General features: G+C 32.5%; 1 protein-coding gene across 1 annotated transcript in view; it reads left to right on the top strand.

The window, feature by feature from the left end:
- Positions 1–12751, top strand: part of LOC108574515 (scavenger receptor class B member 1) — a 31604-nt gene that overhangs the window by 878 nt on the left and 17975 nt on the right. The gene's annotated exons all lie outside the window — the stretch shown is intronic.

Genomic DNA, 12751 nt, shown 5'->3' with positions numbered 1-12751 from the left:
ATGTGATTCCTTATGAAAAATATTTCTTTGAGATTGTTATAATTATGATGTGTATAATTATGAATTTAAAACTGACAGTGATAGTTTTTACATGATTTTCATCATAATTTTTATAGACTTCCCTCTTTGTAGTGTTGCCATTTCCGTAGTTTCTTTTAAAATTCTAAACAATTGTTAAAATTGTAAATTGTGCATTCATAATAAATTATTAAATTACAAAAACATTTAACAGGATATTTAAAAAAATAAGCAAATTATTATATTAAATTGTCAGAAATGTTTAATAGTTAACTGCATTCGTTAACTAATAGATAAATAACAAATAAGATAGAAATGAGTTTTAACGAAGAACTACTTGCTTATCATGATTCCAGGAAGATTTTCCAACTTGCAATAAATTATTTCACCTTAAATGGCATATATCGGGAGAAACTCGAGACAGATTAGAGAGATGATGGTAGTGAATTAAAAACATTATGTCATACAATGTCGCAATTAAAAAAAAAGCAGACACTGTGCTATTTGTTATTACGATAGTAATAGCCACGTGATATAACTTTCTGCAAATACCACTCTGAACTCACATATTATAATTATAATGAATATTCGCGTAATTCTTTTTATTTTTTATTTCATTCAAGTAATTTTTTTCTATTCCAATTTATTTTATTAATACCAATAATAATTAACAGTTTATCGTAATTGTAATGTGGATGTTATCTTAAAATTTCCCTTCGATACCATTTACGTAATAATTTAAAAATAATTAAAAAATTATAGCAAACATTGTCGTGGGAATTTTCAAGAAAACTCTTGGTTCGAACCTTATAATGCGTTTCCTTTAAAGGAGTAAATAATATATAACACAGTAGAGAGTTTCCTTGTTTCCACCTCGAAATCAGGAAGAAATTCTTAAGTCCACCAGAGAAACTGGAATTATCATAAGAAGCTCTTGTTTTCTCCATCACGGAGAATGCGTTTATTGCCCTGTTTCAACTTAAGTGTTCATTGAACGAACGAGCTCACCGTGTAACGTCTCCTGAATGAACTTGAAACTGCCATTTTTCTTCGTTTTATCACGGTTACAATCCTTGCAAAAATGTCTCGACAAGAAAATCGCTAAACCACGATAAAACCGTAACCATTTATAAATGATAAAATCACGCGTTTAAGATATTTCCTACAATCGGAAATTCCAAATATAGTTTTTGCAAATCACATAGCAGCAGAAAAATTCCTCACTAGCAAAGTGTTATTAAAGAGAACCAATCGAGTAACTGTGCAAGAGACCAACGTCGTCAACAGGTAGCAAGTTGAAACATTCCTTCAAGTTCACTGAAACCTTTCTACTTTTTCAAACTTTCCATACCGGCTCGATAGGCCGCGGCTGTTGCCGGGAGTTTCCCTTGATTCGACTGAAAAGTTCTAAAGAGAACGGCCTCCCTCTCGAGCGGTAATGGCATGTGCAAGGACCGGCGGTACTGGTATTCATAACTGTAAAATGTGTTGACGATAGCCCAACATAATCAGGATGATACGTAACATGCGACAGTAGGGCAACCTGTTCTGTTCCCTCTGTTACCTGTTCTACTAGCCTACTGCACCCCGACCTCTATCACTGGATACTATTCCTCGGTGAGCTATTGTTCGATTGACATCTGTCCTGCATTTTTCTTCTTGCGAATGCAACGTGACAGACAGCCGTTTCTGCAAATTGTGTTAAATGCGTTTGAGTTGTACTTCGTTTTATTGGATTGCGTTTTCAAGCTGGCATAGCGTCTCTTCGTAGAGGATGCACCTTTCATAGAGGACGTGTTTCTTATTTCGTCATGTGCTCTGATGATGGGGAAATGATTTTTCTTTTCTTTTTTTAATATAATTTAAGGTCACCTCGATATCTTGGTTATTAGAGGGTACAGCTGGCGATTATTCTGGTAGATTGGTGCGTATGAAAGTTTGGATACATTGTGCTTCTTCGAAAAATAATGCATTTAATCGAAATCATTTGCACAATCATTTTGGAATAATTTATTTGTCAAAAAGAATTGTTCAGGTGTTTGAAGGAATGATAGTCTGTTGGCAAAATTTCATATTCTTTACTGTGGACTGTTTTGAATAATTTTTCTTAGAACGTTGTTATTGACGACCCTGTCTGGCCTTCCTCTTGGCTCATTTCCAATGAAAAGTCTTGAACAATCTTGAATTTTTACACACCAACGTTGAAGCAACCTAACATTTACATAACCTTCTTCAAATGCTGAAGTTAGATTTTCAGCAGTTTTTGCAAATTTACGCTTATGTGAAGAAATTACAGGCATATCCCGATTATTTGTCACAACAGATAATGTGCAAACAATTGTATTATGAATGTTCCTACTGTTTCTTCTCGATTATTGTGTATAAAAATTTATGGCCGGACAAAATTTAATATATGGTACCTATCAACCCTCCAATTTCAGTTGTTGAAAAAACGATATCTCATTTACACCAACTTAATATATTTCACAATAAAGGTTTAATTCTACGAATAAGTTCCACTACTTTCTTGAGGTTGTCTTCTGTTTCAAATATTTCTTCAATATTGTTAGTCATTTGGAGCTAATTTCTGGTGTCTTCTCTGCTCTTGTCGCTTCACAGTATGGTGGAATTGTTTATTATTTATTATATAAATAAACACCTCAGATAAAAAATTATTTACTATTAACGTTGATAAAACAGATGAATAACAACTATTAGTATTCAATATATTCCAATATATCGGAATATAAAAAGTTAACACCTGGAATACCAATTTAAATAAAAAATTGATTACTAAATAATGTTTTTATGATATCTTTAATACATATATTATATACACTATATGTTGGAATATATTATACAGTGTATACAATATGCATAAGATATCATAAAAACATTTAGTACAAAATTTTTGATTTAAAGTAAGATTCAAGGTGCTAACTTGATATTGAGCATTTCATGTAACGAAAAGACACCATATTTGCAATAGTGAAGCATGAAGGTTTAATGACTTACAAGAATGTAGGTTTCGATCTTGTACTTGTTGGAATACCTGCTCGTTTTTGTAACGTAATCTTACTTCTTGAACGGCGGAATCCTGGTTTAAGCAATACAATTTTGCAATGTCGTTCGAAATGGGTTTCTAACTACAAGAGTTAATTATACAAAATGACGAGAGAATCTATGTTAATTTTTTACAATTTTTTCCGCTTTTAACAGCATTTAATAATTGTGTCTTACTAAGAACTTATTTTAACACACTCATGAATATTCCCAAAATTATTCCAATAGGGATGATAAGATCTGCATGCGAATATATAATAGTACTCACTCGAGAAAAAAAAAGAAGGTTATTAATGACTGGTTCTAGTGATTTCTATTGGTATTCATTTAAATTTAATCTTAGATACTGTCAACGATCCAAAAAATGCTAAGGAAATAAAAATGCAAACTGTTTTTTTTCTCTATAATATTATTAATAAAGAGATAGATGATTAAGAATACAAGGTGAATATAAAATGAACGTCGAAAAAAGACAGGAAACATATTTATTTCAGAATCTTTCAGCATTTTTCCCATGTAAATTTAGACAGTGTAAATTATACACATTTGTCTGTACATTTCTTCGGAAGATTATTTGCGTTTCTCGTTAGATTAATTGCATGGTATTTACGTCTGGAATTTATAATTATATTTACATGTCAATGATCTTGGCTTATTCTGAGCATGCCCAAGTGTATTGGATATTAACGGGTAACAATGTAAATTTCTTTGAAAGTAGCAAGGTAAATCACCTGGTTCGAATCGTTAGAAGAAAACACATTCCGCTTCAGCTTAGCAACTGTGTTTAAACATATTCTAAATTCCTGTCCAATTTGGATCACTTGTTCCGTCAAGTGTTTCGCGTATTACTTTAAAGAGTGGAAAACGATCAGGTGTACGTTACAGTTGTGAAACTGCAATTTGAAGTGCTACAAACAAGATGCCAAGGGTAATCTGTATCGGTCGAAATTTACAAATCACTGTAGACATTCTTTTACGAATATATTTATATTGCCGTTCGGAAATATTAGGTCACTCGTGTTTGCGTAGAAAGTATTACAAGATTCAAATTACATTTCCTCGACGAAGTTAGCGTTATATGTATATTAGTAAAAATGTACATACATATGTACTCGTCATACTTCGAGATTCTAGAATGAATACTTATTTCTTCAGGATATTAATAATTTTCTAATAACTTTCGTGTGTCGAATAATTTTGTATTACACTTGTAACGACAACGAGACTTTCTTCATATTTGGTAAATAGATTTTAGAAGATTTTCGTAGGTTTCAGAAGGTTTCAATGGATATTAGTAGAATACAGTAGATTTTTATAGAATTCGGCACATTTCGGTAGATTTTAATAGATATTAGTCGAATACAGTAGATTTTCACAGAATTCAGCAGATTTCGGTAGATTTTCGTAGGTTTCAGAAGATTTCAACAGATATTAGTGGAATACAGTAGATTTTCACAGAATACAGCAGATTTCGGTAGATTTTCGAAGGTTTCAGAAGATTTCAACAGATATTAGTAAATTTTCATAGAATTCAGCAAATTTCAGTAGATTTTAGGAAAGTTCAGTAGGTTTCAATAGATTTCAGTAGAATTCAGTAGATTTCATTATGCTTCACATTCAGCAAGTGCCTTAATACTTACGAACGAGAGTGTTCATATGGAACATTATCTATGTATTATATATTTTTAGTAAAAATTTTGCATTACTATTAGGACGGGTCATAATCCTCGTCAGTTAACACGGCCTTGCGTATTGCACAATCAATGTCGTCTGAATTACTCGAGGGACCATCCAAGAATTTCTCAGGAAAACTGATTCGACTAATATTCAATTCCAATTGTTTGCTGCTAATATTTTCTAAGTCCCGATTGCTTCTTGCAATTAGTGATACTTGTAAAAGTTTCTACAACTATCGCTAATTATTCGTTCCTCAGGTTCTAATTGAGTTTTCCTAACTGATAGTTCTAATCTGATTCACGTTTCCTTTCAAAGAGTGTTTAAAAAATTTTATGGCAAAAATTCTGCTGAAACTTAAGGTGGTTTTCGTGGCGTGTGATTTTACAAATAGATCCATACTCTTGCAAGAAAAATTTAGGCTCTTCTAACTCTTTCTGTTTCTGCATTTCAATTCAGGAGAGTATGGCTGGAAAACTGTCGTAGGAAAGTCAACTGGCAAATTCCAGCCATGCGGTAGTCCATTAGGAATACACAAAACACTAAAGTACAATGAATGACCCTCAAAAACAGCAGGATACTGTTTCTAAACAATTACTATACAACTTACTTTACATACACAAGTAATGAAAATACACAACAAACGTAAAATAACTTTATATAGATAAAAATACATTTTGTGTTACTTATTAAGAGATGCAACTAGAATTTAATACGTAAGAACGTTACTAGTTTGTCTAGTAGAAATTTAAATTTGCATGGAAATTTTGTCCATTACTATCCTATATTATCGTAATTCATTATGTATCTTCTCCACGTGCATCACGTCAACTTAAGGCGTCGTTTTTATAATTTGTCATGCCTATCAGTAGCCGCAAGCATGCTTATGTTTCGCAAAATATTACTGAACGTAATCGTCTATTATATTCGTTACAAACTGTTTTCTAATGTTACTTAACTGCTACGGGTACGCTTTAATAACTAATTCCTTCGCAGACTTTCCGCAATTTTGCGCGTATTATTCATCTTATTTAACACGACATTTACTTGTATTCCTGTTAACCATAGCAACACTAACGCCAATAAATTTCAAATTTCTTCAAGATTTTCATTTCACATTAGTCATTTATTTATTTGTAATTTGAAACAATAATATTCGAGTTCGGAAACATAACTTATTTGATAACGTAAATATTTTCATCGTAGTTCAATCTTTAATTAAAACCCCCTAAAAAGAAAAATCCAATATAGAAATCTAATGCATCGAATAATTTTTGCAAGAACATCTTTTTCTCAACTTCAATCCCTCGTGAGATATTCCACCGTTTCCAGTTGAATGGAACACCCTGTATATTTTCCAAATAATAAACTAATTTTAACCAGACTTGGTAATAGTAGTATATAACTGAATATGCCTTAACGATACAAATATTTTACAGGGTGGGCCACGTGAACAGGCCACCTAATTATCTTCTCTAGCTATAGTGGAACGAGAAAACCTTTATACATAATTTATTATTTTACACGCATTTCCAGTATAAAAGCAAGACCATTTAAATATGCAAGAGTTTCCATGACTTGTAAATCAACGGCACTGAAAGCCACTGTACGCTTCTTTCTTATTTAAATTTTCCCAGTTGGTATTTATACTGAATGTAGTATTAATATAATATTATTAGTATTCTTGCGACAAACAATTGTAAATATTGGATGACTGCAAAAGTTCGTGCCCGATTTCAAAATCAAACACAAACGGCGCTCGCAAAGGCACATTTCACTTGAAAAGAAAACGAAACGAAACGAATAATTATTTGAAAATAAAACACAAGCAGCGTATCTGTCGATAGGAATGTAGCATAACGCTAAAACAAACATGCGTGACGTAACCGATAAGGTACCCACCATCATCTAATACAATAAAAACTAAATAAACATTGTCGAGGACTTTTGCACAGACCTAATACAATTTGCATTCACTGGAAACAATATTCAACGAAAGACCGTGATCCAATTTAAAAAACGACAATAAAAGTGTATATCCAAAACGATTTGGTTCGAAAATGTCAAATGTCGACAAACTTAAAGAAATAATGCTCCGGCGCACGTAGACGATGTTCCTCACACGACGTTCTTCGATCGGGTTATCGAGAAACCCGTACCGTGTAATGCAATTCTGACCTAAATCTCTCGACAATAAAATACCGGTTAACATCTGTTACTTTAAAAAGGGAAAGAAAAATTGAATTCACAGGATGAATGGTGACTCGACGAAAGTCTTTTCGTACACTTCAATTAATAATCGGTCCCTTTCGTCAGACTGCAGTCAGGGTTACAAAACCACACCTGCTCAAATATTTTTGCCGCGCGAGAGTTGCAAAACGTTACAGGACCGGTGAGTTTTGTAAAAGTATAAGCCGGAACACGTAAGTAAGAGTACACCGAAGCCAAGAGAAATACGCACCTATGCTCACTCAGACAATTTTGAGATCACTTTCACTCTCCGCCGTTCAGAGAAACTCTGGAAGAGAGGCATGGTCCAGTGTACCGCAGACATTTTTAGTCCTCTCGAACGTCTCCGTCACTTCTTCGATATTACGTATTTCAATGGCCATTAAGTAATCGTCCCCCCGCGACTTTGCAACCCACTTCATAACACCGCCGCGTTTTACCTTCGTCCAGACGAATAATCGGCTAATAAGCTAATTGTTTGAACGTGTTTAAGATTTTAAAACCGTCTGGCGTTGATAGTAGGTCATCCCATGAGTAATGTCGCTTCTTATCTTGGTTCGATGTTCGTACACGTAAAAGAAAAATTTTGTTTCTTTATTTACCTTCTGTAGGTTTAATTTACCATCTGTGGGAAAAACATTCGGGGAATTTGTGTGGTGTGTTTGAAGATGCGGAGCGTGAGAGTACTTTTCAAATAAAGCATGAGCACGAAAAATAGAAGAAATTAAACAATTGAACTGGGAATTGATACCATATTTACCGTGTTCTCCTGGCCATTGGATTGCCGTCTCTTTCGTTCAGTAGAAAACTTTTTAAATGGTAAAAACTTCAGAAATCTTGATCAATAGGATTTTCATTCAGGAGATAAGAATTTTTTTGAAATAGGATTAAAATGTTGTCTGAAAAATGGTAAATGGTCAATATATCTGAGACTGGAATTTTAAAACGACATTTATAGGAAGATCTAATGTTAGGTCATCCCGTAAGTTCGTGCCGAAAGCGAAAAATATTTTTATGAAAATTCTATAGCGATGACATAATGGTCTTAAAAAAAAAAAGGGGAGAAGTTGTGGAACAAGAAGGTACTTACGTTTTTTTTTTTTTTATTAGATTTAAAGGTTTGTAGGAAATATTGTTCTAAGTTATAAAATTCCACACAAGCTTATGGGATGACCTAACACTTGCAGTATAATTATTATTCATTGAAATTTTATGTATCTCTAATTTGGAACGGGTTAACATTAATATTTGTATAGAGCACAGATTCTCAATCGGTGTGCTAACTAAACAAGTTAAAAAAGTAACGGAAAAAAATATTATTCTTTTTATAAATCAGTCAGAAATGTAAACTTTCTTGTCAGATCGGCGAAAAAATATAATATCTCTTTTGGTGTGCCGTAGAATTTTGATAATTAGCTTGTGAGTGCCGTGAGATAAAAAAGCTTAAAAATCGCTGATACAGATATTAAGTAAAGGGTTAAAGAAAGTTAACTTCAAAGCACTTTGCTAAACAATCATTATATGAACTGAAAGCAGTATGTCAGAATATTATTTGACAATTTTAACTTTTGCATTATCTTCAATCGTAAGGAAACAAATATTGTCTCTTTCCAATGCGAACGGCAGAGAAACAACGTAACGGAAGTACTTACGTGAAAAGTTGAGAAGTGTTCTATGTTTGACGGAAGTGAAAATGTTAATGATTAATGGGACCAGGAAAAGGAAACGTCAAGGGTCGAAAACAAACTCAGTTTGAAGGAAAAAAATTTCACTCAACTGACATTGAGAAAGTGATCATAAATATTAGTTTCTCGAAACAAAATTCTTACGTTGAGCTCTCTTACGCGTCCGATGCGCCGTTTCCATGTAAACGTTAAAATGAAGTTTAGTACTTTTCGTGTGCTTGATAATAAAATCCACAGGACAGCGATCCACTGAAATTGGATTAATTGGGCGGTTGACGTACATTTTCTAAGAGTACTGCGTTAAGATTTACGACACAAGAAATGTAGAATAATTCGGAGCAGATAGCGTATGTAACAAATGAAATACGAGCGATTTTATTGTATAAAAGTTCCTCGGACACGTTGCACGTTATTCCTCTCGAAAGCTTCCACACTTTCTAGACTTGTTCGTTTCCTAATCTTGTGCATATTAAATTGTTTATGTTTAAACGAGAATTGGTAAGTAAAGTGTTTGTGAGTCATCGTTCGTAGAAACGTGAAATTTCTCTGTTAATTAATTTGAGTACAAGTGTACAATTTCGTATATATGCTTTCGCTTGGTTAAAACAGAATTAATGATTGTGTAGCGAAGATTTTACCATTTTCCTTGCGATAAAGATGATTTAATGTCCTAATTTGTACAATATACGAATGTGTTCCTAATTGTTCCTGAAATGTTCTACAAGTGTGTAGCAAAGTTCCTTGAATAACGTTGGTTAAAATAATATTGACCAAGTAAATAATATTATTCGAGATTTGTTCAATTACTTTGCTATTGTCTTTTAATTATTGTGCAAATATAAAGAAATCGAACATTACGCTTTTCTAATTTAATACTGTTAAACAAATTGCTTTGAAAGATGCAAATCCGACGTGGTTGCATTTAATTTCATTGGGCATGGTCGGAAATTCTTTATGGTAATTATAAATCAATAAGTATGTGGTTCCTTGTAAAAGGGCTTTTTAACATATCCTTGAATAGCAGAATTTACAAAATCAAAGTTGAAACAGCTTGTGAGAAATTCGTCCTTCTGCAACAAACCGGATAATCTTCTTCTTGATAAGTGTATGCAATTCTCATTACAGGAAGCTAAGGAGACCAAAAGTTGGCATGATATAAATTATTCTTCTACCGGGGGAAAAAAAACGTAATTTATGTGGACTTCTTAGTAAATTTTCTCTCTTGTACTTGGAGAAATAAACTCTCAAGTTTGATCTAAAGATTGTAGAACATCCATTATAGGAACCAAGTGTAGTATAAACGATGGCTATTTTAATTCTTTTATTTTTAAACGTTTCTGAGTCATATACTTTTTACATAATTTTCTGTACAACGTTCCACACTATATATGTAGTAGAAACCTTCGTTTTATTTATATTTTGATGTATTACGAAGTTCCACGAAGAAACGCAATAAATGGCAGGAAATGTTTGAAACAAGACGTTTCGTCAGAATGGTTACAGAAATGATTATATTTAGATTAAACGAAAAATTAACAGGCATTAACCCTCTGTATGTCAGCCGCATGCACAATGGCGCATATTAGAGTTGCTTATTTAACTGTATCTTAAGTTTTACCAACAAACAAACATTAACAATATGTCACGATATTTTTGTTATAACTTTTCAAGAAAGCTTCAAATAACCTATGTTTATACCACATTGTTTTCTTACTTATACCCATAGAACGTACCAACAAAGTTTGATCGAAAAAAAATTGGGACACCCGGTGTGTAACTTGCAGTATAGCTTCATATGATAAAATAAAAATTTCGTAACAAAGTTAATAACCCAATATCACACACATTTTTATTTAAACTAACATAAAGTGCATCCATGCTGATAATACAGTGTGGGCCATTTAATTATCTTCTCTGGCTATGGTGATACGAGAAAATTTTGATGAGAAATTTCAATGATTTCAAAGGGCGAATTTTTATAAATCCCATTTGTTCTGTCTTTTTTTTTTTAATTCACCTATGTTTGTTTACACCTGTTTTACGTGGCCCACCCTGTATAATTACAGTTTCAACGAAAAGTTTTTACATTTGTGGCTTCCGTTAGCAATGCAAAAGTAACTGTATTTCTACTTAGGTTGACAAGAAGCGACATAAGGCTACTTTAAGGACATTCCTCATTGCATTATACTTTTTGTATGGGAAACTGCTGACATCAAAGTCGACAGCGACATATCAAAGTTAGACGACTGTGTGGTTACTGTTCGCATCGTGTATCCATATAAATAGCGTTCTTCCGTTTCGTATTATTTACAAGTACAATTTACTGTGTAGGAACGTTAATATGTTAAACGAACAGAAACTAACGATAATAAAGAACCGATTGACATATAATATAACTGGTATACTTTTGAAATTATACACTGCATGACTATTATTGACGTTTCCGCGATCTAATTGCATGAGAAATTCAAGTACACACTTTAAATTAAAAAAATATATTTCATCATTTCATTCTATTTAGCACAAATCCCATTCAAGAGATCTTTTTACACTATATTTCAAATATGGCAAATAATCGAATTAACCTTTCTTATACAACGTGTAACTTTTGAAAGAAAGAAAAAGTAACACGAGGAAAAATAACGTTTATAGATACTTTTCGCAGAAAATATAAGAGAACGCATTGTTGCAAAATTAGGTAAACTTTTACAAATAATTTTGCAAAAGATTGCTATTTCAATTACTTTACTTAAAACCTTCGATCAGTTTTCTCTTAATAAATGTGTGAAGTTAAATGAAAGTTTTAGAGCTGAATAAAGAAAGCGTATATTATTTTAGAAGACTCGGTTAGTATGAAAAAGTTTATTTTTCAAACTTTTTAAAAAATAATGTTATTTTGGGGTGCTGGATATTGTCGAAAATATATACGCAAAGATATTAAGAATATGTAATATTATTTAGTATAAGATTACATTACATCGCAGCGCGTTGGAAAAACTTGATCTCTGTCAGAACAATTGAAAATCGGGGCGCGGGCCCCAGGAGTGCCTCCACCGTGCTAGACGGCGTTGATCGTATTGCCTACCGATTGCGGGCAGCGTTGCGCCTTTACCGATGGATTTACAACAAATAATTACGCTCGTTCGAAAAAGAAAAGAATTTATAGCAGCTACTGATGTCGTATCTTCAGTTTAAAATCTCATACTATTTTGTTCGAGGCATTTAAAATTCAGCGATATTTAAATTGAAAACACTTAGGGGATTACCACAATCCGGCGAGAAAATAATGACGTTCAACTATAATACCACGAACGTCTTCCCTATTAACGTGTTTTTTACTTGTTTATGTCACAGATTGTCATTAATGATAGCTCGTACAAGCAAAAGAAATGTGAATAACCTTTACAGTTTACGGGCAGTTGTGTTATGTTGCCTCGTCATTGTAAACAGCATAAACGACTTTTCTTTGCATAAATTCCAGTATTGAATTTTAGTTACCAATCGTTTTCACTCGAGTAAAATGTGCAACAGATGGAATGATTTCTAGAGACTTCAATGGAAGGACTTAATTTAACGCGAGAAAGACGATTCACTTTGTACATTTAAAAAGAACTTGAAATATTTGAATATACGTATAAAATACTTTGTCCAGTGATAAAATAGTTTCAGTTGTATTAAGAAACATAATTACTTGTAATTACCGTTTATGAAGGATTTTTTTTTCACTTTTCTGGATGCAACCAAATTTCACATATTTATCGTAAGAAAATTCTGTTAAATACGTATTTAATTTTCTGCATACAGAACAGATTTGAAGTATTTTCTCGACAGATGTCTCGAATAAAGAAGCACCAGATTTTAAACTAAATATACTTTGCCTTTACTTTTGCAAATAAATATAAAGTTAAGTAGTTAACAGTAGAGAAGAAAATCTAATATTATATAATCTATAACAAGATCAAGTTGAACAGATTTGCAGTGAAATTAGTAAAATTGTATATTTTCTTTTCTTACTTTATAATTCATACATCTTTCATACATGAAAAATTTGTGTAAACGAAATTTATTACTTCTAAAATAAT

This window comes from Habropoda laboriosa, unplaced genomic scaffold, assembly GCF_001263275.1.
Source record: "Habropoda laboriosa isolate 0110345459 unplaced genomic scaffold, ASM126327v1 scaffold193, whole genome shotgun sequence".
Classification (NCBI taxonomy): domain Eukaryota; kingdom Metazoa; phylum Arthropoda; class Insecta; order Hymenoptera; family Apidae; genus Habropoda; species Habropoda laboriosa.
Note: the sequence above shows the minus strand (reverse complement) of the source record. Positions and strands in the feature narration are given on the sequence as shown.